The 25,128-nt window shown below is 45.5% G+C and overlaps 1 protein-coding gene across 3 annotated transcripts in view; it reads right to left on the bottom strand.

Moving 5' to 3' along the window:
• Nucleotides 1-8,532, bottom strand: part of CUL1 (cullin 1) — an 89,301-nt gene extending 80,769 nt beyond the window's left edge. Inside the window, exon 1 of one of the 3 annotated variants that reach the window (XM_061165998.1) lies at nucleotides 8,407-8,532. The gene's annotated coding sequence lies outside the window, so the exon portion shown is untranslated. Of the gene's footprint in view, nucleotides 1-7,897; nucleotides 8,056-8,179; nucleotides 8,311-8,406 lie in introns of those variants that run through there. The other 2 variants (XM_061165997.1, XM_061165996.1) reach the window with 2 other exon arrangements.
• Nucleotides 8,533-25,128: the final 16,596 nt, after the last annotated feature.

Raw genomic sequence — 25,128 nt, 5'->3', positions numbered from 1 at the left:
CAGAGAACATAGATGGGCAAACACTGCTCTAAATCAAATGACTGAAAATGCAGGGAGTGGTAAAGCTGAGTTGCTTTATTATAAAAACAGGAACTGAACAGTGCATCAGAGTATCAAGTGATACGTGCATGATAGGCTTCACCATAAATGCCCGGCTAAATCGCAGACGTCCACAAACACAACACAATCCCCTGCCCAGGACAGAGGCAGCGACACACGGGACACTTGCAAACGGACCGCTGAGGAGCGCCTCCCATGACACGGCCTCCAGGCCGCGCCATCGCCAGCACTCCGCGTCCCCTGAGGGCAGGCAGTCCTCACCCTCCGGTTTCGGGCGCCTCTATCTGATGCAAGCAAAGTGAGTCGCTCAGCTCAGTCGTGTCTGACTCTTTGCGACCCAGTGGACTGTAGCCTGCCAGGCTCCTCTGCCCATGGGGTTCTCCAGGCAAGAATACAGGAGTGGGTACCCGTTCCTTTATCCTGAGGATCTTCCCGACCCAGGGATCAAGCCTGGGTCTCCTGCATTGCAAACAAGATTCTTTACCCTCTGAACCATGACTGACTAGCAAACCATTCCTGAATCAAGTGGGCAAGGCTACCTTTATCTTGGGAAGTGAAAGAAAGACTTCTGTCCATAATAAGGTGTCTACTTGCAAGAAGAAGAAAGCTGGGGCTGGTGGTGGGGGGCAGTTTCAAAGCTGCCAGAGTGGGTTCACCCCCAGTCTCTGGCACATTCTATGTGCTGAGGAAGAGCGGTTATTACCACATTGCAAGATGATCCGCTAAGACTGGAGTGGAGTGGTCAGAAGAAACCAATCTCTGGCTTTTTTTCTTCCCCACCCTCCCCCATACCGAAGCTCCCTAGTTCCCAAAGGTGGGGAAGTGCCTCCGGCCCTTATGTCTGGGACACCACTTGGGGCTGAACTCTGCGTTCCCCGGTTTCTCAGCCTCATCCCCACTTCAAACCTTTCCCTCCAGTCCAACCAGAGCAGGCCTCCCTGCCACATCCTGACTTTCAAATGCTTCCTCGGCAGGCTTAATTAACTATGTTAGCTACTCGGGGCCATGTTTCTGTGAGCCTGTTCTCTCAGATGGCCAAGAGCATTCCTAGCTTGTGTCATTCAGGATACATTTCTCAATCACTAATAACGTTTTAATATTCCAAGCCATGGCATGATGTGTGTCAAGAAAATTTGTAGCAAATGCACATTCTTAGGCATGATGACAATAGGTTTCAACACCCATCTACTATGGCTAGGAGTTGCGAAGTCCACAAAAAAAGATAGGAAGGTCGCAGCATCGCTAAGAAAAAGAAACTTCCACACTGAAGACAATTCATTAGTACATAATCCAGTTACAACTCAACAAAATTATAAAACATAAATGGATTTCACGAAATTAAAACAGTTTCACGCAGGGCATGGAGTATGAGGGGATCCAGAGAAGCTGAAGGACTAAGATGGGAGGATGGGAAGCGGAGCCCTGCAGGGAGAACCAACAGTCAGATATCTCACCCTTAACCCTTCACCCGCGTCAGCACACCTGCGGAGGGACCTGCTGCAAGCAGAGTGGACACCCAGGTGACCCAGCACTGGGCTGAGGGAACACAAACATCCTGCTCAGAGCAGGCTCGCTGCTTCTATTGTCTTCTGTCTTCGTAAGCTAAACCACTGCATTATAAATACATGTGAACTGTAGAAAACTGGAGGAAAAAGACACAAGCCAAAAGAATAAACTAAAAATAACCCATAATTCCACTACTCAGAGATAATCACTATAAACATTTCGGCTTATTATCTTTATTTAAAAAAAAAGTACACGCACATTAAAAAAAGAAAATTTTAGACATTACATATATTGTTCTATAGCATGCTGTGGTCTCACCGAATACAGAATTACAGAAATGCAAAGATTTGTCTAAAAATGCTGAGATCATAACCCTTAACAGCAAAATGTGAAAACAAACATTCAACAGGAAGGCATTAAATAGTGTACCAGTGGCAGAGTATTAACCCATCATTTTTTATATTTTCTTAAGACTGAATCCCTAAAAGTAGATTGGCTATTTATATTTCAAAGTGCATACACACACACAGAATCTGGTTCTTGCAAAAAATTATTCTTTTTCAGGCAATGACTGAATGGACTCATTTCTTCATATCCTCACCAGAAGTGGCTTATTTTTCAATCTATGCCAAAACTTAAAACAAACAGTATCTCATTGATTTGCTTTCCCAGGAGTACTACTAGTAAAGCTGAATTTTTGTTTCTTGACCCCTCTTTAAAAAGATGACCAGTTTGCTCATTTCCCCCCATAGTGGGGAAGGAGGTGGGATGAGTATTTTTACCTTAGTTCTATAAGCCCTCTTTTTGTAGTAAGGAAAGCAAATTTACCTGAAAGGTACACTATTTCTTTCTGTTTGTCATTTGGTTTTTAATTTTATTTGTGGCATTTTAACATATAGAAGTTTAATTATTCTCAAGTAATCAATGGAGACTTTTCCTTCACGGTTCCTGATTTTGGGGTTATATGCTGAGGGGACTCCTCCATCCTGAGATCAATTGCATTATCTTTTGGTACTTAAAAATCTGGGTTGTGGGGGGACACTTTAAAAGCACACAAGTTCTCCATCCTAAAATCACAACCGTTTTTATTACTCTAAATATTTTCAGCAGTACACACACACATGCACACATTTCATACAATCTCTTTTTCAAAGTATTCTCTGCCATAGGCCTTTTTAAAAAAATCACAGCTTACTAGATTTGAACAGTCTTCAATGGTTTTATAAGGCCAGTGAGTCACATCTCACTCCACTTCACGACAGTCCCAAAGTCCAGAGCTGTTCACCTCTGTCCCACAAGTGTCCAATCACTCTCCTTTAATGTCCCCCCATTACTAAAAGACTAAGAAGAATAAGCTCATTCTTGGGAGGCAACCCAGTTCTGGATAATGAATTTTGTCCTAATTATCAATAGGAAGATATCAATCTTGAAGAGCATTTCTACCTTGCTTCCTTCTTCTCTTCCACCTTCATATAAATCAGAATACCTGGGTAAAAGCTGGAGCCCTGGAGTCACCGTCTCATTTTAACTCAGGCCTGGCCACCGAAGAATTGATGCTTTTGAACTGTGGTGTTAGAGAAGACTCTTGAGAGTCCCTTGGATTGCAAGGAGATCCAACCAGTCCATCCTAAAGGAGATCAGTCCTGAATATTCAGTGGAAGGACTGATGAAGTTGAAACTCTAGTACTCTGGCCAGCTGACACAAATAACTGACTCATTTGAAAAGACCCAGATGCTGGGAAAGATTGAGGGCAGGAGGAGAAGGGGACGACAGAGGATGAGATGGTTGGATGGCATCACCGACTCAATGGACGTGAGTATGAGTAAACTCTGGGAGTTGGTGATGGACAGGGAGGCCTGGTGTGCTGCAGTCCATGGGGTCACAAAGAGTCAGACATGACTGAGCAACTGAACTGAACTGAACTGGCCACCGAGGAGGCCTGACCTTAACCACCCAAAGCCTCGGCTTCTTCCCCAAGAGGCTGTCAGAGGATTAAACAACAGCAGCTCTAACCCGAGGGGCTTGGTCAAGATGTGAAAGTATTAGTCGTTACAGTCATTTCCAACTCTGCAACCCGGTGGACTGTAGCCCGCCAGGCTCCTCCGTCCATGGGATTCTCCAGGCAAGAATACTGGAGAGGGCTGCCGTTTCTTTCTCCAGGGGATCTTCCCAACCCAGGGATTGAACCCGAGTCTCCTGCATGGCAGGTGGATTCTTTACCACCTGAGCCACCAGGGAAGCCCCCAGACGAGAGGCGGGGAGGATGTTTAGGAGCAAAGTGTGAGTTACTGGAGTTAACTCGTGCGCCTGCACGAGGGCCACGTGCCTGTCACAAGGTCCCACGCCTACAAGAGGTCTGTCCAACGAGAGAAAGAAACCACAAGAAAGAAACCACAAGTCCAGGCCAAGGTGAGGTGCTCGGACAGTGACCGGGCGGGGCCTCGGGGAGCCCAGGAAAGGCTCCCCCCGCCCAGATGGCGTGTCAGGATCTGAGTGGGGCCTTTCCACAGAAGCAGGAGCCTGCTGGGTGACGCGAAGGGGACACGGTTCTGGAGGCCAAAGGAGAGCCAGAGGGCAGCGGGGCCACTTCTGGGAAGGGGGCCGCCACAACGGGGGGCCCAGCGAAGACTCCGCTCACCTGATCCAAGGGCCCCAAGGTCCAAGCCAGGGCGTCACAACCCTGCTTTCAAACACGAAGAAGGTTACGCTTTATGGGGCGGTCCAAATGTTGTGAACATTAAAAGCTATGGCATTCCCATGGAATCCACACACTCTGAACGCCTGAAGGAAACTGAAGTCAACTGAAAACCATCTCACTTTATAAACAAGGAAGTAAGAAGTTTTCTACCTCTAGATCCAACAACATCCTACATCTTCTGTCTCAAGCAACACGTTCTGTACTCAAGCGGAAAGAAATAAAGCACACGTATGTTTTTTCTAGAAGCTGTACTCTTGTGCATAAAACATTTTAATACCACCAAACATCACAATAATCCTGTTTATAGTGTGCATTATTAATCGGACAGATTACAAAGCTTAAAATCCTTAAGGTTTTATTTAAGTTTACTCCTCATTTCACATTCGTGTCTCAGTTTTGAGAGACAAATGAAGGAAAACAATTTGTTGAGAAATGACCCAATAGCACCCCACCAAAACAAGCACACACACAAAACAAGATAAACTTCAAACTGGTCCTTAAAACATTACATTCTTTTCTCCAGGTGTAACTAAAAGCTCGAAATTCATTCTAAGTCTGGACTCAACTGCCAAGGCCCATGGCCTTGGAACCTATGCAGGGCTGAAACAGCAAAAATTAAAACACAAACACACTCCTTCAATTTTTGGCACCCTAAATTTGAAGGAGGGCAAGTAACTATTCTTCAATCTAAAGCCTGTTCGTTTGAACTTTCCTTGCAGAAAGAGAGGCATCCTATGCCTGCTGGGCAAACTGGGAGTGAACTTCTGATCAAAAGGCACTCAGGGACCCAAGAAAGGTCTCTCCCGTGAGAAAGGTCACTGGGCCTCCAGGACCGAGTCAGAGCTCTCTTAACAGGGAAGAGTCTCAACCAACCAAAGGATTTCACCTCAAAGCTAAGGCGGCAACATTTAACCTGAGGCAAAGACCTCAATCTTGTTTTTAAAACACACACACACACACACACACAAAAATTTTAAACATCTGTACTTAAAACTAGTTCTGAAGAAAAAGAAGGAAATTAAAGTTTCACAAATTGCTTTCTTGGCACTTTCCTGAACTTTCAGAGCCGAAGAAAGCCTGAACATTTTTCCGTCCAGTTCTGTGTTAGTTCCCGGGGATGTGGTAGGAACAGTTTATTAAAAAAGCTCGCACTCCTACCCAATTTAAGTGCGGTGACTGCTTCTGTAGCCAAAATCCGAGGTGGTCAGACACTGGGTGTAAATCAGAATTGTTCCAGATTTCTTCATTCAGAAAGCAAATGAAGTACCCGTGACCAAGTTCTATGCTCCTCTGGGGATGCAAAAAATAAAGACTATGTCCTGCCTTCAAGGAATTCAGTCTGTAAAGTATGGGAAGTAAGGCTGCATTGACAACCCAGACTAAGCTAGTTATCTCTAGAGGATAATAATCAGTAAGAGACAAAGGAGTCAACATGTCTGTAATATATGTATATTAGAGCTATGAGTCGACAGAGCTGTAACATCCAAGGAAACTGCAGGATATTACCCGGTATCAGCAGGCTGTTAGTTACCCATGTGGTGGGTGCACAGCAGGAAAGGGGGGCCTGCGTCCGAGGACCTGCATCAGTGGCCCTAAGAGCTGCTGTTGTAGTCACTCAGTTGTGTCCGACTCTTTGCAACCACACGGACTGCAGCACACCAGGCTTCCCTGTCCTTCACTATCTCCCAGAGTTTGCTCAAATTCATGTCCACTGAGTCGGGATGAGAGGATAGTACGAACTGGTGAAAAACCCTAATACTAGAGCTAAAGGTTTTTTTTCCCCCTTTTGTTAAAATAAGTTTAAAAAAAATAAGTTTTTAAAAGATGATTCCAATGACAAAAAAAGCTAAATATTTTTAGAGAGTATTTCACCCAACCCTCTAGAGCTTAATGACCACTCTCTCTAGAAACCTCCAAAAATGGGCATAATAGAGTTAAAGCAAGCCAGTCTCCTGCATGCTGTATGCATGCCTCAGAATTTGAAATGTGTTGCAACTATTTCAACTTACCAGGGAAAGCAACAGAACTTTTAAGTAAATTTTCCCCCAATACCCAAGGACACTTTTAGATCAAGAGAACGTTAGGTGTACATTTTTTAGATTAAAAAAAAAATTTTTTTTTTTTTTTTTTTTTTTGCTTCTTAAACAATGCTCCCTATTTTTTCTACACAATCCATAAACGCTGCAGGATTTCAGAAAACCAGGTAAGACAGGGTGGCCACAAAATGAATCGTTAAACTTACAACTGGCCATGCTTTTGCACACTGCTAAAGCTATGCTGAAGTCTAAAAGCTGGGGGTTTCAAATAAAAGTGAATTTCATTCCCTTCTGTCACTCGAATGAGTGCATTTCCAAAACTGCGTGACCCCTGACTCCACTAACTTGGACTGTTTTAATGCCACTTCGCGAAGAGCAATTACACAGAGCAAATAAATACTTAACTGCAATTCCTCATTTGCACCCTCACCACCAACTCCAGCTGCGAACTGTGAGCAACGACAGTGATCCAATCCCAAAAGAGGATCCTATTTTTGGCAGAGAGCTCGCTAAAGGGAGAAAACCCTCAACTTTGGAGGATTAGGCTCAAGGAACGTTCACCATGCGTTTCTCCCCGGAACCACCAGCACTCGGCCTACAGCACACGGGGGGCCGGGAAGGGCGCGTGGGGCGACCCCTGCACGCGGCCGGCCGGCCGGCGCCCGGGTTACCTGCGGGGTCAGCGCGCGCTCCCGCCGGGTGCAGGGTCGGGGGCGCGCCGAGGCGGCGGCGCAGGCCCGGCCCGACTCGCGGGCGCTCAGAGAGCGCCGCGGAGGGGGGCGGGGGGGGCGCTCCGTCCGGTTCGGCCGCCGCACTCGCATCCCTGCGCGCCGCCCCGCGCCCGCTCCCCGTGGAGAACCGGGCAAAGGGTCGACTGTTACCCAATAATAGCGCCCTGCACGGTCGCAACAATGCGGGCGGGGAAACCCGGGAGCCGCGGGGCAAGGGAACCGGAAAGCAGAGAGAGCCCGGCTCCGCGGCTCCTCCGGCGCGCGAGCCCAGTACTTTACTTGAGAGCACGAGTCGGGGGCAAGTGACGCTCGGGGGAGCGGTGGGTCCCCATGGGGGCCGAGGGAAAGAGGGCGCGGGTCCGGGCGCCCAGTGGTTGGGGGGGTCGCCGACTGAGGCGAGGTGAGGCGCGCGCGCCCGACCGCCCCGGGGGCCGCTCACGGAGCCCGGCTCCGCGGCCCGAGCCGGGTCGCGCTGGGAAAGGGGCGAGCGCCACCAGGCCGCCGCCTCGGGCGCGATGAATCGGGCTTTTTTTTTTTTTTTCCCCAGTGCGTAGTCCGGGCCTGGGCCGCCCCGAGCCCGCGTCCGGGGCCGCGGCCCGGCCAGGCCCGAGCCGGCCGGGGTGACTCAGGGCCGGGCTCCGCGCGCGCGCGCGCGCTCGCTCCCCTCCCGCCCCCGGCGCCCTCTGCCCACGAGTGCCCCGGCCCCCGCCGCCATTCCTCCCGGTCGCGGCTCGGCGCCTCAGGCCTCTCGCCCGGCGCCTGAGCTCGGCCGCCGCGGCCCCAGTCACTGCGACACCGCGGCTCCGGGTCGGGCCTGCGCCGCCGCCGCCGCCTCCCCTCAGCCCCGGCGCCGCCGACAACTCACCCGCATTTCCCGGCTGCCTAAACGGCTCCGGCGACGTCTCCACCTGGTCGCTGGGCCCGGCCCCGGTTAAATCCCCGTCCCGCCAAGGTCTCGCCGCGTCCCTCAGCCGCCGGGGCTGCCCCGCCTGGAGCTGCGTGCGACACGGCTCCCGCCTCCTCCTCCTCCTCCTCCGGGCCCGCCCGCCGGCCCTCCTCCCGCCGCCGCCGCCGCCGCCGCCGCCTGCACCACGCAACCTCCGCCCTCTCGCCTTCCCTCCGCCGCTCCCCGCCCTCCCGGCCTCACCGGCTCCGGCTCCCGCGGTGGAGAAGCTGGTGGGGGAGGGCCGGAACGCTCCGCCATCGGCGTCCGGGGCGGGGGGGCCGGGAAACCGTCGCCGCCATCTCCCCACCAGCCCCGCGGAGCGGGAGGGGCCCGGAAAGCTCCCGCCCGCCGTGCTCCGGCCCCGGGTTCTCCCCACCCCGCCCGCCGCCCCGCGCCGCCGAGGCCCCGCTCGCGGGGCTGCTCTCTACCTGAAAGGCCCGCGGGCCCCTGGCCGTGGACGCCGCGCCCTCCCCGGACGGGCGCACCGGATCCTCCTCCAGGTTTTACAGCCTCCCTGGCCTTGGGGGCCGCCTCTGAGGACCCGGCTTCCCGCCACTTTGGGCCGAACGAGGGTGGGGGTGGTGGTCACCTTCCTAGGTCGGGGCCCCAGCCTGAGGAGAAACCGGTCCAAAACACCCCGGAGCAGAGGGTCTCACACGCCCGCCGTTCCTCCCCCGCTCCTGCGTGCACACACACACACACACACCCTCAACCGACGCGGATCACAACTACACCCGCTGGATGCTACCTCCCCGGCCGGGAGGATAACCAAAAGCCATAACCCGACCGGCTGATAAAAGTCAAAGATGGGCGAGTGACCCTGAAGGGCTGGCGCAGCAGACTCCAGAGAAACGTGCCGTCCATTCTCGTCCATTCTCTTGAACCCCAGGACACCTGCGGCCTCGTGGATCGGCCTCAAAGTCCCAGCTCCTCGGCGCCTCTCTGTCTCTCTCAAATCGGTTCGGAGATCAAATCAAATTAGTTTCCCTCATTAAACTCTTTAACCCACTCTTTTTTGAACAAACGTCGACAAAGACTTACTTTACCATTAATCTCTGTAAAGATAAATGAAGAATGGAATTGAAGATCTTACATATATGAATGGGATGAGGTATGACTATTGAATAGGACTGTTTTCACCAGTGCTGCGGAGTCGTTCGTCGCATTCATCTGAAATTAACTCACAAGTGGGTACCTGAAATACAAATTTTGGCAGCGTAGATGGCCACCTGGCTTCCTATGGGGGGGACACAGGTGAGCAAGCTTGGACATGGAGGGGCTTCTGCTCTAATACCATGGTCCATGAACAATTCAGCATGGAAGGATTTCAGGTTATCTGGGACAAAGACTTGATGAGTGTAACTTCCTGTTTTGCTCCAAAACTAAAACATTAAGTATCACCTTGGGGTGGAAATGCTAGGCCCAGAGCCTAGGGCTACTCCTACAGCCCTCACTATTTCCTGAGGAATATGGGTGTCTCTTAGAGGAAATATCAAAGAGATATTTGTATATGTGGTTCCTCCTATTGAAATGTGACCTTCTGTCAACAACTCTTTATCTTTGAAAGTACGGCATTTGTCTGTACCTGTCACCAGAGTATGTGATCTCAGTTTCCTTAAGGACAGAGTATGTGATCTCAGCCTATTTAAGGATTTTTAAATTTGTGCTTTATATCCTCAGTGGACATGAGTTGGAGCAGACTCCGGGAGATGGTGAAGGACAGAGAAGCCTGGCATGCTGTAGTCCATGCTGCTGCAAAGAGTTGGACAGGACTGAGCAACTGAACAGCAACAAATGTCCTATACTTCTAAATACTTGAAGCTTAGATGTACTTAACTTTCTCATGGGCACATGGGAGGACTGAAGGTAAAAATGGAAGGCTTGTACATATATATGTACACATATATGGGAGACTGCACATATATGGTTTCTCTGAGACCCTCACTTCCGTGTGCTTTCCGCAGAGGACAGGCTAGCTCATCTCCCGTTTCCCTAACCTGTCCTCTCCCATCTCATCATTCAATATGGTCTTCCTGTCTGTGACTCACCACAGCTAACACTTGAATTGAATGGGTCAACTTTCCCTTTGCTGTTTGTTTCTTCCAACTTCTGTTTTTCCTTAATGGAAGGATTTAGTTCATCTCTACCTTCCTCTGCACTTCTCATTGCCTCAGTTCCCGGTTCTTAACTTCTTCCAGCCTTTACTCTCCGCTCATCTGCACTTTTATTCTTAGCTCTAAGGCTACACCATTGACTTTTATGTCCACTTCATAACCAGGTTGCATCTGTACCACTTCTGCTCTGCACAGGTTACCTTGCCTCCTATCTAACCATTTATTCTCTTTCCACTCCAAAACTTCTCCATCTTCTCCCCGATCTCAGCAAAACTGATGTTGTCCCCCTGTCAGATGACCCAGCATTTGGAGGGGTAATTAACTTATAGACGTTAGAATCAAAATTCAAAATAGTCTTGACTAGAATATTAGGAAAAATATAACTTTGCAAACCTAAAACAAAATGATGAAGTTCAAAAAGCCCACGTTTTAAATTTAAGCAGACCTCGGGTTTATATTCAAACTCAAACTACCATCTTTTGTCTTGGTTAAGCCAACTTAAAGGGGATTAAAATACTTAGCTCATTAGGTTGTTGTGAAGAGTAATTCCTTCATAGTCACAGCATACTTCCTGAAACAGTGTTAGTCCCTAATTCCTTCATAATCCCAGCATACTTCCTGAAACAGTGTTAGCCCCTTTTTTTCTTGTCTTCTGTGCAGTTGAGATTTACTGACCGCCCTATTTGGTGGTTGATAACGCTGACATTTTCTAAGTCATCAGTTCAGTTCAGTTCAATTGCTCAGTTGTGTCCGACTCTGCAACCCCATGGTTTCAAAGTCGTACAGGCCTGAAAACAGTATATTGACCCGTGAACCTTGCATCCCAGAGCTAGTCACCATCCTAAAGAAATCTTTTGTCTATTTTGGCTCAGTCTGGGGACATACATTATCATCATCACACTCACTTTCCAAAGAAAAACTTAAGACTCCAACAGTAGCAGTTTGACCCGAATCACAGCTTAATTGGTGGCATAACCTGACACAATGACTCCCAAGTGCGAGTCAATCCATTCCTTTACTACGATGTTTCCCCACACCTGTATCGTTCCTGTAACCTTCTGAATGGTTTTCCTGGTTCTCATCTCTGCTGTCCTTCCAGCCTGCACAGTGACTGAGCCCCACTGATTCATTCCAAACTGATGCCTTCATCATTGAATCTTTATCCTTTCAAACTTTTCAGTGGCTCCCCACTGTTTATAGGGTTCAGTCAAAACTCTGACCTCGTGCCTAAAGTTGGCCATAATCTTGTCCTAACTTACTTCTCCAAATTTTTTCCAGCCATTTCCCAGAAGGAACTCTCAACTTCATCCCGTCCTATTAAACCTACTGTTGGCCCACAAATACCTGCCTTGAATCACCATTTGTGAATGCTTCCTTCCCTTTGTTCCTGAAACAAACAGAAATGGTCCCTCCTCCTTTCCTTCATCTGCAAATCACACTCACTTTTTCATGTCCAGCTCACATCCACTTCTGGAAGCCTACTTTGTGGAAGCCTACTTTGTACCTTCTGCACAGGGTTTTGTGAATTCTTCCAACTGCCAACCTCTTACATGCGCCGTTAAAGGAGGTAGTCCTTCCTGGGTCAGGCATTATTTCCACCAGACCCCTCAGTATTGTGCCTGAAGAACAGGGAACAGTGTTCCAAAATAGCTGTTTACTAGTCAAATCTGAAAGGGTACCATGTCACTTGATGAGCCATCTGACCTATTGTTTCCAAGATGTGAGTAAGGAACTAGCCATCCAGAGCAAATTAAATTCATTTAACAGGAGAGTTCCCAAACCTGTCTTTGCCTCAGAATCACCTGGGGATTTGAACACTGATTCCAGGGCTCATTCCAGACCTACTGAGTCAAAACTGGGTGGGAAGGGGGAAGGGATGAAATTTGAAACTGTCAGAGTTTATATCATGGCTTTACTACTTATTATCTGAGTAACTCTGAACAAGTTGCTTAACCTCTCTGTGCCTTCCCCTATGAACTGGGGATGATAATAGTATCTCATATGAGGTTGTTATGAACATAACAACTTAAACATGAACTTTCTTGCTGGTTGCTCAGCGGTAAAGAATCCGCTTGCAATGCAGGAGATAAGGTTCGATCCCTGGGTCGGGAAGATCCCCTGGAGGAGGAAGTGGCAACCCACTCCAGTGTTCTTGCCTGGGAAATCCCATGGACAGAGGAGCCTGGTGGGTACAGTCCATGGGGTTGCAAGAGTCAGACACGACTTAGGACTAAAGCACCACTGCCAGTGATGATGTTGCTGATCTAATTATCCGGGGCCAATCTGGTGACCTGAGTTTGGGAACCACTGATTTAATGGACTAGTCCTTCCTGTGTTAAAGTTTCAAATGTTATGATCTTAAAACTTCTGGTGTTAGCATTGTTGACATATTACATAAGTCTTACTTGTTTTGAAATCATGTATTTCAAGGAAGAGGAGCTAAGTAAGCAGATTTTTCAATTAAATTTGCTTATTTAATCCAAATCATGAAGTATACTTTATGCATGCTTTAAAAAAACAAACTAGTTTCTCTTAGGAAAATAACTACCCATGTACTATGCTAAGTAGAGTAATCCAACCAGCTTAACATTCAAAGGAAGCAATCAGGAAAGATATGAAATAATACACGATTTCTTCTATTTTTTCTTCTGTTTAGGATAATGAGTTGTAAGTTCTTTTTGAAGAAGTAGGTTTTTAATCTTCAGCTTCAATTCATTAGAAAAAATTCATAGGTCATGTTAGTCCACCAAATTCCAAACAATATTTTGATGATACTAAATGTAACTAGCCATAAAAATAGGAAGCAAAAATTTACTTAACCAAAGTCACAAAGTAACTATGTCTGAATGGGGAATACAGAATGGGTAGTCCCACCTTCTCAACTCTTGACTGATAAATGGCCTATACAAACAAATACACAAAGGCCTTATTTTTATTGTCTGGAATTCCACCAAAGAAAGATTCCTAGTATCCTCTCTTAAAGACTCACATAGCTCTGGGATGGTGGAATCCCATGGTGAATCAAAAGTGATTCACACGTCAGCACTAACTAGTTTAATCAGATGGCCTTCTTTCTCACCTGTGTAGGGTAACAGCCAAAGAAAGGAAGGTTTGGGACATATTAAGTTTTGGGGATAGACAGTGCTTTAGGGCAGGCTGAAGGCCTTGGGGTCAGAGGTTCTGGTGAGAAGAGCCATAAGCAAAAGAAGGGACTGAGGAAAGGAGACTGACTGAAGGACATATAAAGTCTAATCTGTTCAAGTCCAGATTTTGCACGTTGAGAAGGCCTAAGCCTCTTGTTTTGAGGACCCTTAAGACAGAAAAAAAACTGTTGTGAGACAGTCATGAATCAAATAGGCTTTAGAGTTTTGGGGACCTGAACACCATGGTAACATTCGATCAGGTTGGACCATATGGAATTGCAACTCATTTTCTAATGATTCGACTTTGTGTCTGTGAGAAAATTATTGGGTTCCAGGAAATTGCCCTAAAATCTCTTCTCCCAGGAAACTTTGACCTTACACACACCAACCAAACCCCACACCCACATGGGGATCAGGTGCCTGCTTTTTGTGATTCTTTTATACCATGTATTAATACTTACTGAAGAGTTTGTCTATATTGCATTATAATTTTCCTTTCTCTATTTCCCACTCTCTCATAGGTTATAAGCTTCTTGAATACAGAGAAGGTGTTTTTTATTACTATACGTACAGTATTTATCATAGTTCCCGGTACATAGTCTATTGAAAAAATAGTTAGAACCCAACTCATGGATTAGTGGGGATTGTTTACACTATGAAACCCAGTGATGCCACTTTCCTGCTCAAAAGTCTTTAATGACTCCCTATATCCTGCAAAAAAGAATGACAAACACATCATTCCTAGTATTAAAACACCCTCCACACCTCAGCTTCAATGGACTTATTCCTCTCTGGTTTCTTACACATACCAAGCCAAATCCAAACTGGACTCCTGAATGGTCTCTGTGTGTTTCCTCTTCTAACCACACTTTCTGTATCAGTTATTCTTCCGCAATCACTGCTTACTTCCAGGTGGCACAGTGGTAAAGAATCCGCCTACCAGGCAGGAGACACAAGAGATGCAGGTTTGATCCTTGGTTGGGTAAGATCCCCTGGAGGAGGAAATAAATGGTAACCCACTGCAGTATTCTTGCCTGGAAAAACCCATGGACAGAGGAGCCTGGCGGGCTACAGTCCATGGGGTCGCAAAGAGTTGGACACGACTGAGCTCAGCACAGACAAGAGAATCATTGCTCACCCCAGTACAATTCATTCTTCTGGGTCTACCTTAAATGGAATTTCCTCAGTGAAACCTTTCTTTTTCTCTGCCTAATGTGAATTCCAACTCCATCACTCCTCCCCCCTCCCCACCCCCACCACGCACACACACACACTGGATGAGCTTCTAGAAGACATTCTTACGCAAGTTTGTGATATAGGACTGTATTCGTCAAGGTTCCCCAGAGAAACAGAAGCAATAGGAGATACGCCAAAGATACAAATATATAGAAGCGGAACCAACAGGAGAGAGAGATACATAAAATTTGATGCCTCAGGTATATTTATTCTGCCCTCTTTTTCAACCTTCACGTCCACTAGTTCATTAAACCCTATCCAATTAAGACCTGTATTAGCTTTCATTTGCGCTGCTGCAATGGCCTTCTGCTGGTCTCGCTACCTCCTGTCTCTCTTCTAATTCATCCTCCATGTAGCCATGGAGTTGTGTTCCCCACCACCACCCCAGAATATGATAGTGACTTCCTCGAGAAGCAGAAGATCATGGGCTCTGGAGTTAGATGATCTGAGTTGACCCCACCACTTAACGGCTGTTGGACCCTGCAAAAGTTATTTCCCCGGTCTCTGCCTCAACTTCTTCACCTGTAAAATGGGAACAGTACACATGTATAGGATGGTTTTTAAAGGTGGGCTGTACAATGTTTGTAATAGCCAGGACATGGAAGCAACCTAGATGCCCATCAGCAGACGAATGGATAAGGAAGCTATGGTACATATACACAATGGAATATTACTCAGCCATTAAAAAGAATTCATTTGAATCAGTTCTAATGAGATGGATAAAACTGGAGCCCATTATACAGAGTGAAGTAAGTCAGAAAAATAAAGACCAATACAGTATACTAATGCATATATATGGAATTTAAAAAGATGGTAACAATAACCCTATATGCAAAACAGAAAAAGAGACACATGTACAGAACAGACTTTGGGACTCTATGGGAAAAGGCAAGGGTGAGATGTTCTGAAAGAATAGCATTGAAACAAGTATACTGTAAAGGGTGAAACAGATTACCAGCCCAGGTTGGATGCATGAGACAAGTGCTCAGGGCTGGTGCACTGGGAAGACCCAGAGGGATGGGATGGGGAGGGAGGTGGGAGGGGGGATCAGGATGGGGAACACATGTAAATCCATGGCTGATTCATGTCAATGTATGGCAAAAACCACTACAATATTGTAAAGTAATTAGCCTCCAACTAATAAAAATAAATGGAAAAAAATAAATAAAATATTCTATTTTAAATATAAAAAAAAATAAAGGTGGGCTGTAGCATTTCATGGTGTTGGATGCCTGACACACAGCATTTGGCATATTATTGTCATTATTCAACAAAAAACTCTCAATGGTTTCACATCCCTAAGGAAGATATTCAATGATAATGTTCACACCGTGACCTCTGCCTCCCTTCCCAGTATCCCTTCCAGCCACATCTCTTCCTGGACCTTGGGTTGCAGCCACAGTGACAACCCAAGGGGATCCCCCCAGGAAGTGTGGGGGCTCCTGGTAGAGACCTCTGTTGAGAATGTCCTCCTTACTATTTCTTTCCCCCTGAGTCATTCTCCGGACCCCTAATCCCATGTCATCTTCTCTCTGAGGTTTCCTCCGCCTCTTCTTACTCTACTGTATCCTGATATTTTTGCATAAATGCTGGCCAGAAGTCCGCTGAGAAATTGCCTTTCACCTTGAACTTTCTTTTTCGATTGCCAAAAATGGGGTTTCCAATTTAGAGCCACTATTCTTGTATGTAATGTAATACATGTAAAGTATATCTTGGATTATTCCAAGTTTTTATTGGCATAAATTGGAGAGGACATTCTTGTTGTGAATGATGAAGTGTGTTTTCCAGGTCAATACCACATTTGTGCCAAGAAAAACTTTATAGCCCTTCAACACTATTTGTTTATGATACATTTTTAAAGAAAAGCAATAGTATTTTGAGAATGTGTACAGAGAATTGAAGAAATTCCAATGACCTTAGAGCTAGGTTTTCTTGGTCTGAAAGGTCATTTGCTTTATGACTCAACATTCACTTTGGTGGTAAAAAAGAAATGAACACCAAAGGAGACTGTAGGCCTGAGTTCTCAATGAACAGATAATAATCAAAAAAGATATTATACTACCATTTTGTGAGAGAAATTATTTTACTTCCCACTCCATTAGTTTTTTTTTTTCTGTGGAAGAGAAGTGAAGCAAGCTCTCTCAAATTTGCAGACTTTCTCTGACTGTTTGAAAAAAATGTATTTAACTTTTTAATTTAATTTAAAAAAATGTATGTAATTAAATTAAAAAAGTCCAGTTCAGATTTGGAATCTGGATAAGGAGCTCCTGGCTAGCTTTGAGAGCAGAATAAATTCAGGAACCAAACACTTTTTTGTACAATGAGAGTTACATTTTGTTTTTGCTGATAATGTCCCAGAAACTGAAGTCAATGTCATCAGCCACTGTTCCACCCCAGCAGCGACAAGGCCATTGGCAGGTGTTTGGCTTTTCTATCAACGCCATCGAGTTCAAGTCTGCTGCTGTGAGCTTAAGTAGTTCAGTGTACCATGATGAGAACAAGAATTACACCCCCTCCTGCCCTCCCAGCTGCCCCATAGCTTGGTAGGTGAGTAAGAGACAGAAGACAGGTGGGAAACCAGCTACTAAATATCCCAAGGAAGCCTTCAGACTTTCCTCCTGTGTGGGAAGCTAGTCCCGCTTTCTCATTCTTTTGTCAATGATATTTTCTTTCTCCCTTCCAGCCACCCTGGCCTTTTACTTAAAGATTGGAACTAGGTAAATATCCAGCCATCTGGTTCCCTTATCGTTGTTAAGTTTGCTGACTTACTCGCCTTTAAATTAGCCTACGCTACCTGGACGATGCAAACTGATTTCTATTCTGAACATGCCAGCAAGGCCAAGTGGAAGAAATGGGCAGTGGGGTAAAATTTACTTTGAACCACAGATACTTAAGCACCTGATAGAATTAGGCGAGGAGGTGTAAAGAGCAGGTATAAACACACTCTAATGGTCAAAAATATTGTGATTGTTTGAAATCCCGGGGTATCAAGAGTTGGGAAAAATAAAGCATTGACTGTGATTGTGTTTCTTGAGTGAGCACTTCATAAACCATTTGCTAACTGACTTACTTTCCCCTCCTGCAGCTACAATGCCACAGCTCAGACATGGGCCACAGGGTGGCTCTTATCTTGCACTGAGTGGGTCAACCCCACTAGCTGCTGTAAGGAGCCTCTCCAGCTCCACCCTCGGTCTGAGAATGACTATGGGAAGAAGCAAGGAAGAGACACCCGTGGGGAACAGACAGACTCAGGTACCCAGGCTTGGGCCTGACAGCAGACAGAAAAGGGGGCGTGCACAGAAGGTGTCACACATAACTCCCTCTGGCTCCCCTGCAGCAGGAGCAGATGGGCGTCTTGCATGATGGCCCCTGGCCAAACAATCCCATCTTTCTGGACATCCAGAGTTCACATCTGTGAGCATTCTCTGCACCTCTTCCCAGAACCAGCATTTTCTATCTGTGAGCTATTTGGGAACAGGGCTCTGTCTCCACAACACTGGTTTCCATAATTTGTCCCCAATCCCCTATCCAGGCTCACTCCCCACTTCGCTCCTCCCATACCCTGGAATTTACACTGGGCCACTCATGGTATCAACATTCTTGCGCTTTCCTTCCTTCTGGTAGTGGTGATGGTTTAGTCACTAAGTTGTGTCCAACTCTTGCGACCCCATTATAGCCCACTAGGCTTCTCTGTCCATGGAATTTCCCAGGCAAGAATACTGGACTGGATTGCCATTTCCTTCTCCAGCGGATCTTCCCAACCCAGGGATCGAGCTCAGGTCTCCTGCACTGCAGGCAGATTCTTTACCATCTGAGCCACCAGGGAAGCCCATCCTTTCCTTTACTACAATGTTTTCCCACACCTGTATCATTCCTTTCACCTTCTCTGTCCATGGGATTCTCCAGGCAAGAATACTGGAGTGGGTTTCCATTTCCTTCTCCAAGGGATCTTCCCGAACCAGGGGTCGAACCCAGGTCTCCTGCATTGTAGGCACATTGTTTACTGACTGAACCACCAGGGAAGCCCTTCCTTCCTTCTAGCTTTTGCTGATTCTATCTTAGATGCTTTTCTCACTCTTGGGTCCATCTGTTACAATCCTACTGACTTGTCTTTTGATTCCTAGCTTGGTTCTCACTTCATCAGACTTTCCAGATTTCCTTGGCTGAAATTAATCTCATTGTCCTTTGTATTCTCATAGTACTTTGTTTGGACCTCCAAGGTAAGCACAGATTCTTATGGTTTGTATCACTGCTGCATTCAATTCTAGGCTTCTTGTCTTTTCATCCTCTTGTCTTTCAAAAAGCAAATGGTTTTCATGTTGATGATTTCCAGTTTATCAGATTTACTCTGTGCATGGTGCTTCTGATGTCAAGTCGAGGAACCCTTCAGTCCTAGATCCTGAAGATTTTCTCCTGTGGTAAAATAAAGATTCTTGATCCTATGTTAGAGACAGGGAAAAAGAAGTTAAATATAATGGAAATATTGTAGAAGAAAAATTATTATGTTCACATTAATTAGGATTTCTTGCTGTTTAGAGAGAAGAAATGGTTAAGGCTATATGCATGTGAAAAAACAGGTGCCTTTTTTGGGGCAATTTTTTAGCCAAAACATTTGAATATGGAATAGTTATTGTAGGAAAAGCATGATATCAAATCAGAACTCAATGAATACTTTTTAGTAACAGAAACTGGGGACTGAAATAGATGTCAAAAAAGAATGCAAAACAAATTGTTCTGAAAAGGATTTCTCAAGAATTTCTTTAGCCTGGATTTAAAGTTCTCAAAACTTTTACCTTATATATACACACTTAACACACAGGGAGTTCAATATGCTAATGAATAATGTTAAAACATTTCCAATTGCAACTATAATGGATAATCAGTATGTTAGGGCGCTGCTCATTACATAAAGTATATTAAGATTATTTTCAGTAAGTTTATCTGAAAGTATCACCTTGTTGAGAGATGAATTTTCTGAGTATGTCAGTTTTTTATCCTGATTGATAGCCTCAAAGAAAATAATAAGATACAAAGAGTTTTGCTTCTTTGTCTAATTTTAAAGTCAGTAATGATATGGGTGCTACCAAAATCAGCTGTCATTCTTTAAAACATGTTATTCACATAGGTAAAACTGTACAATAGTTTATGTGCTGTATCTCACTTCTCTCTACCCAGAGAGATGGCAACCTCTGAACTGTAGTCATCCCTGGAGGTAATATTCCATGTGGTAGCTTTCATATATGTCCATAAAGGTTTTGTGCTCCTCTCATTAAGTGAAAGTGAAAGTCGCTCAGTCATGTCCAACTCTTTGCAACCCCATGGACTATACAGTCCATGGAATTCTCTAGGCCAGAATACTGGAGTGGGTAGCCTTTCCCTTCGCCAGGGGATCTTCCCCACCCAGGGATCGAACCCAGGTCTCCGGCATTGCAGGCGGATCCGTTGCCAGCTGAGTCACGAGGGAAGCCCCTCCCCCTACGAGGCGGGGTCAGATTCCTCTCGCCTGGAATGTGTGCCGAACTCAGTGACTGGCTTCTAACAGACAGACTAAATGGGAAGTGATGATAGGAGACCTGGCTGTGACAGACGCTGTGTTCTTCCTTGTTCCCTCTTATGGACAGTACTCTGCGGGGAGGCAGCTGCCATGCTGCAAGGAAATCTCCTTGAGTGGGAACCTGAGGCCTCCTGCCAACAGCCACGTGAGTTCACCATCTCTGAAGGGCATCCTCCAACCCCAATCAAGCCTTCAGATGACTGCAGCCTCAGCTGACTTCCTGATTGGAACCACACAACAGACCCTGAACCAGAGCCACTCAGCTAAGCCACTCTTAAATTCCTGCCCCACAGAAAATCTGACATATTTTTTTTTTTTATTATGGTGTGAGGTTAGGGTCAAGGTTTCTTTTTATTCCACAAGCATGTCCAACTTTGTGAGCACCATTCATTGAACAATTATCCTGTCTCCACTGAATTACCTTGGGGCCTTTGTCAAAGATCAGTTGGTCAGTGGGATTTACCCGAGGAATGCCAGAATAGGTCAACATAAGAACATCAATCAGTGTAGTACACCACAGTGATAGAATGAAGGAAAAAAAAAAAACATGATCATCTCCTATACAACATAACATCATACACACAAATGAGGAAAAGCATTTGGCAAATTCCAATACCTTCTATGATTAAAAAAAAACAAAACACCTCATAAACTAGAAATAAACAGGATAAAGGCCATATATTACAAGCCCACAGCTAACATACCCAGTGGGGTTTCCCTGGTGGCTCAGCAGTAAAGAATCCTCCTGCTAATGCAGGAGCCGCAGGAGATGCAGTTTTGAGCCCTGGGTTGGGAAGATCCGCTGAAGAAGGAAATGGCGACCCACTCCAGTGTTCTTGCCTGGGAAATCCTACGGACAGAGGAGCCTGGGGGGCTATAGTCCATGGGGTCGCAGAGTGGGACATAACTTATAGACTAAACAACAACATAGTCAATGGTGAAACACTGAAAGCTTTTCTCCCAAGATCAAGAACAAGACAAGGATGCCCACTCTCACCACTTCCATTCAACACAGTACTGGAAATTTTAACCAAGAGAAGTCAGACAATAAAGAGAAATAAAATACCTCCAAATTGGAAAGAAAGAAGTAAAGCTATCTCCCTTCAAGGACGGCATGGTGTTTTATGTAGAAACTCTGAGGAATCCACAAAAAAAGTTTAGAGCTAATAAATGAATTTGACAAATTTTAAGGATATAAAATCAACATGCAAAAATCAGGTGTACTTCAACATACTAGCCGTGAACAATCTGGAAAATGAAATTCAGAAAACGTCAATACATAAATCCATGTTTATCCTTCTGCCAATATAACACTGAATTAATTGATGTACCTTTATGGAAAGATTTGCAATCAGGTAGTGTAAGTCCTTCAACTTTGTTCTTTCTGAAAATCATTCTGGTGATCTGAGACCTTTTATGTCTCCTTATAGATTTTAGAATCAGTTTGTCAATTTCTGTAAGAAAGCCTGCTGGGATTTTGACTGGGATATCTTTATCTCTTGAACCTGTTTCTCTCCATCTTAACCCCAGTTACCACCCTAACACACGACCGGGTGAACAAGAGTCTGTTAACTGGCATGCAGGCATCATCAGTCACTTCAGCTGTGTCTGACTCTTTATGACCCTGTGGACTGTAGCCTTCCAGGCACCTCTGTTCAAGGGATTTCCCAGGCAAGAATACTGGAATGGGTTGCCATTTCATCCTCTGGAGTATCAACCCAACCCAGGGATCAGACCTGTGTCTCCTGCATTGGCAGGCAGGTTCTTTACCACTGATTCACCTGTGAAGCCCTCTATTAACTGGGAGGAAGGATAAGTTAGGGGTTTGGGATTAATATATACTAATTAATATATATTAATTAATATACTAATATATAAAATAGATAATCAATAAGGACCTACTGTATAGCATAGGGAACTATCCTTTATATTTTGTAATAACCTATAAGGGAAAAGAATCTGAAAATATATAATATATATAGCTGAATCATTTTGCTGTATACCTGAAGCTTACATAACATTGGAAATCAACTCTACGTCTTTTAAAAAAAATAAAAAAAAAGACTACTAACTGGTCCCCCGTCTCTACTTTGCCACTTTCTCAATCTGTTATTCACACTGCAATTGAACTGGTGTTTTCGAAACATGTATCTGATCATGCCACCATCTTCAAAGATATCCCATTATTCTCGGAATAAACACTAACCTCTTACATGCCCTATAAGCAGGGGTTGTATTCAAAATAGTCTAAATAGGGACATCCCTGGTGGTCCAGTGGTTAAAACTCTGCATTCCCAATGCAGGGGGCCTTGGTTTAATCCCTGGCCAGGGAACTGGATCACACATGGCACAACTAAGAGTTCATAAAGAACAGTGAAAGGTCCTGCATGCTGCAACCAGAGATCGAAGATCCTGCATGCTACAACTAAAAGACCTGGTGCAGTCAAAAAAAAAAAAAAAAAATCTAAATATTTAGCAACCAACACTGTGCAGTTACTGACCATCAGAACAGACGCCAGCATCTTGGAGCGGTACTTATGAGCTTAGCGCAGGAGCTATTTACCATCCACTTCAGAAGAGTGTTGGGCTTCCCTACTGGTTCAGAGGGTAAAGAATCTGCACAAAATGCGGGAGACCCAGGTTCGATCCCTGGGTCAGGAGGATCCCCTAGAGGAGGGAATGGCAACCCACTGCAGTATTCATGCCTGGAGAATCCCATAGACAGAGGAGCCTGGTGGGCCACAGTCCATGGGGTCTCAAAGAGTCAAACACAAGAGCGACTAACACTTTCACACTTTTCAGAAGAGTGTTACATTGGAGCAGATTGGCTGAACACCAGGCCTGCTTCCAGGGCCTTCTGTGGCCTGGCGTTGACCCACTCTTCTGGTTTTATCTCCTGCCCTCCCTGCTTGAGTCACACTGTCTTCTTTGAGTCGCTTGAAAATACCTACCACACAGCCACCCAAGAGTCCCCAGGCATTGTTCCCTCCGAAAACATCCTTCTTCCCTCCCTCACTTAGCAAACTCTCACCCATGCTCCCTGTCTCGACTCTTTAACTCAGATTCCTCAGGAAGCTGCTCTGACTTCCCTGGAGAGGTGAGACTCCCCAGTAACCGTCCCTCATGGCGCCATGTTCTTCCCTGTTCTTGAAGTCGTCACACTTGAAGTTATAAATATCTTTACCTGCTTACTCAGGTAAGCCTCTCTCCTAAGCTCCAAGAGGGCAGGGATCATGCCTTCTTTTCTCTACTATCATGTCCATAGCTCCAACCCAGTGCCTGGCACCTGCTGGGTGCCAGGTGACCGATAAACATTTGTCAAAAAAATGAATTAAAAAGCCAACTCAGGGAATTCCCTGATGCTCCAGTGGTTAAGACTCTGTGCTTCCACTACAGGAGGCACAGGTTTGATCCCTGGTTGGGAACTAAGATCCTGCACACTGGGCAGCCAAAAACCCAACTCAGAGGAAAATAAATATCATAGGATATCATTCATATGCAGAATCCAAAACAAAAGAGATACAAATGAATTTATTTTCAAAACATAAACAGACTCACAGACATAGAAAACAAACTTATGGTGACCCAAGGGAAAAAAGGAGGAAGAATAAACTGGGAGTTTGGGATTAACAGATATGCACTACTCTATATAAAACAGATAAACAATAAGGACCTACTGGGGCTTCCCTGGCGGTCCAGTGATTAAGAATCCACCTTCCAATGCAGGGGATGCAGGTTTGATCCCTGGTCAGGGAATTAAGATCCCATGTGCCTTGGGGCAACTAAGCCTGTGCACCACACTAGAGAGAAGCCCACATGTCTCATGCAAGAGCCTGCATGTTGCAACTAAGACCCAACACGGCCAGATAAAGACACACGTAAAGACCAAACAAACAAACCCTAGAACCTAGTGTATAGCACCGAAAACTATACTCAATATCTTGTAATAATGTAATAAAAAAGGATATGGAAAAGAATTTGCATATATATATATATATATAAAACTGAATCACTTTGCTATATACCTCGTCCTTGTAAATCAGCTGCAGCCACGAAATTAAAAGACGCTTACTCCTTGGAAGAAAAGCTATGACCAACCGAGACAGCATATTAAAAAGCAGAGACATTTCTTTGCCAACAAAGGTCCCTCTAGTCAAAGCTATGGTTTTTCCAGTAGTCATGTATGGATGTGAGAGTTGGACCATAAAGAAAACTGAACGCTGAAGAATTGATGCTTTTGAACTGTGGTGTTGGAGAAGACTCTTGAGAGTCCCTTGGACTGCAAGGAGATCCAACCAGTCCATACTAAAGGAGATCAGTCCTGAGTGTTCCTTGGAAGGACTGATGCTGAGGCTGAAACACCAATACTTTGGCCACCTGATGTGAAGAACTGACTCACTCACTGGAAAAGACCCTGATGCTGGGAAAGATTGAAGGCGGGAGGAGAAAGGGATGACAGAGGATGAGATGGTTGGATGGCATCACTGACTCAATGGACATGAGTTTGAGTAAACTCCGGGAATTGGTGATGGACAGGGAGGCCTGGCATGCTGCAGTCCATGGGGTCACAAAGAGTTGAACATGACTGAGCAACTGAACTGAACTGACTGAACTGTAAATCAACTATGCTTCAATAAAGTAATAATAATAGTAATAAGAAAAGCCAAACTCAGTTCATCTCCTCTCAAACCTTTTCTTTCTGAATTTCCCATTTTGGCTTATGGCATATCTACCTAGTTGCCATAGCAAAGGATTGGGAAATCATCCTAGATTCCTCCTTTATTCCATCATTAAGATGGATGTCATATCCTATTGGTTCTACCTTCTGAAATCTGTTGCTACCTCAGCTCATTTCTTGTTGGGACTGGAGCAGACTTCTCCATAGTTGTCTCATCTCCAGGTTTGAATTTACTTGGTTCATTCTGCACTCTGAACCTGACCAGGTTAGTCCCCTGTGTAAAGTACTGCAGGGTCAAGTTCAAATTCTCTCCTGATCTGGTTCTTGCTCATTTCCAAGGCCAGTTGTCTGTGGCCATTCATGGTACATCCCACATGCTCTCGTATTCCTTTAGTGAGAATGAGCAACCCTGGATATAGTAGGGC

The sequence above is a fragment of the Dama dama genome, chromosome 18 (assembly GCF_033118175.1).
Source record: "Dama dama isolate Ldn47 chromosome 18, ASM3311817v1, whole genome shotgun sequence".
In the NCBI taxonomy this organism is placed as follows: domain Eukaryota; kingdom Metazoa; phylum Chordata; class Mammalia; order Artiodactyla; family Cervidae; genus Dama; species Dama dama.
Note: the sequence above shows the minus strand (reverse complement) of the source record. Positions and strands in the feature narration are given on the sequence as shown.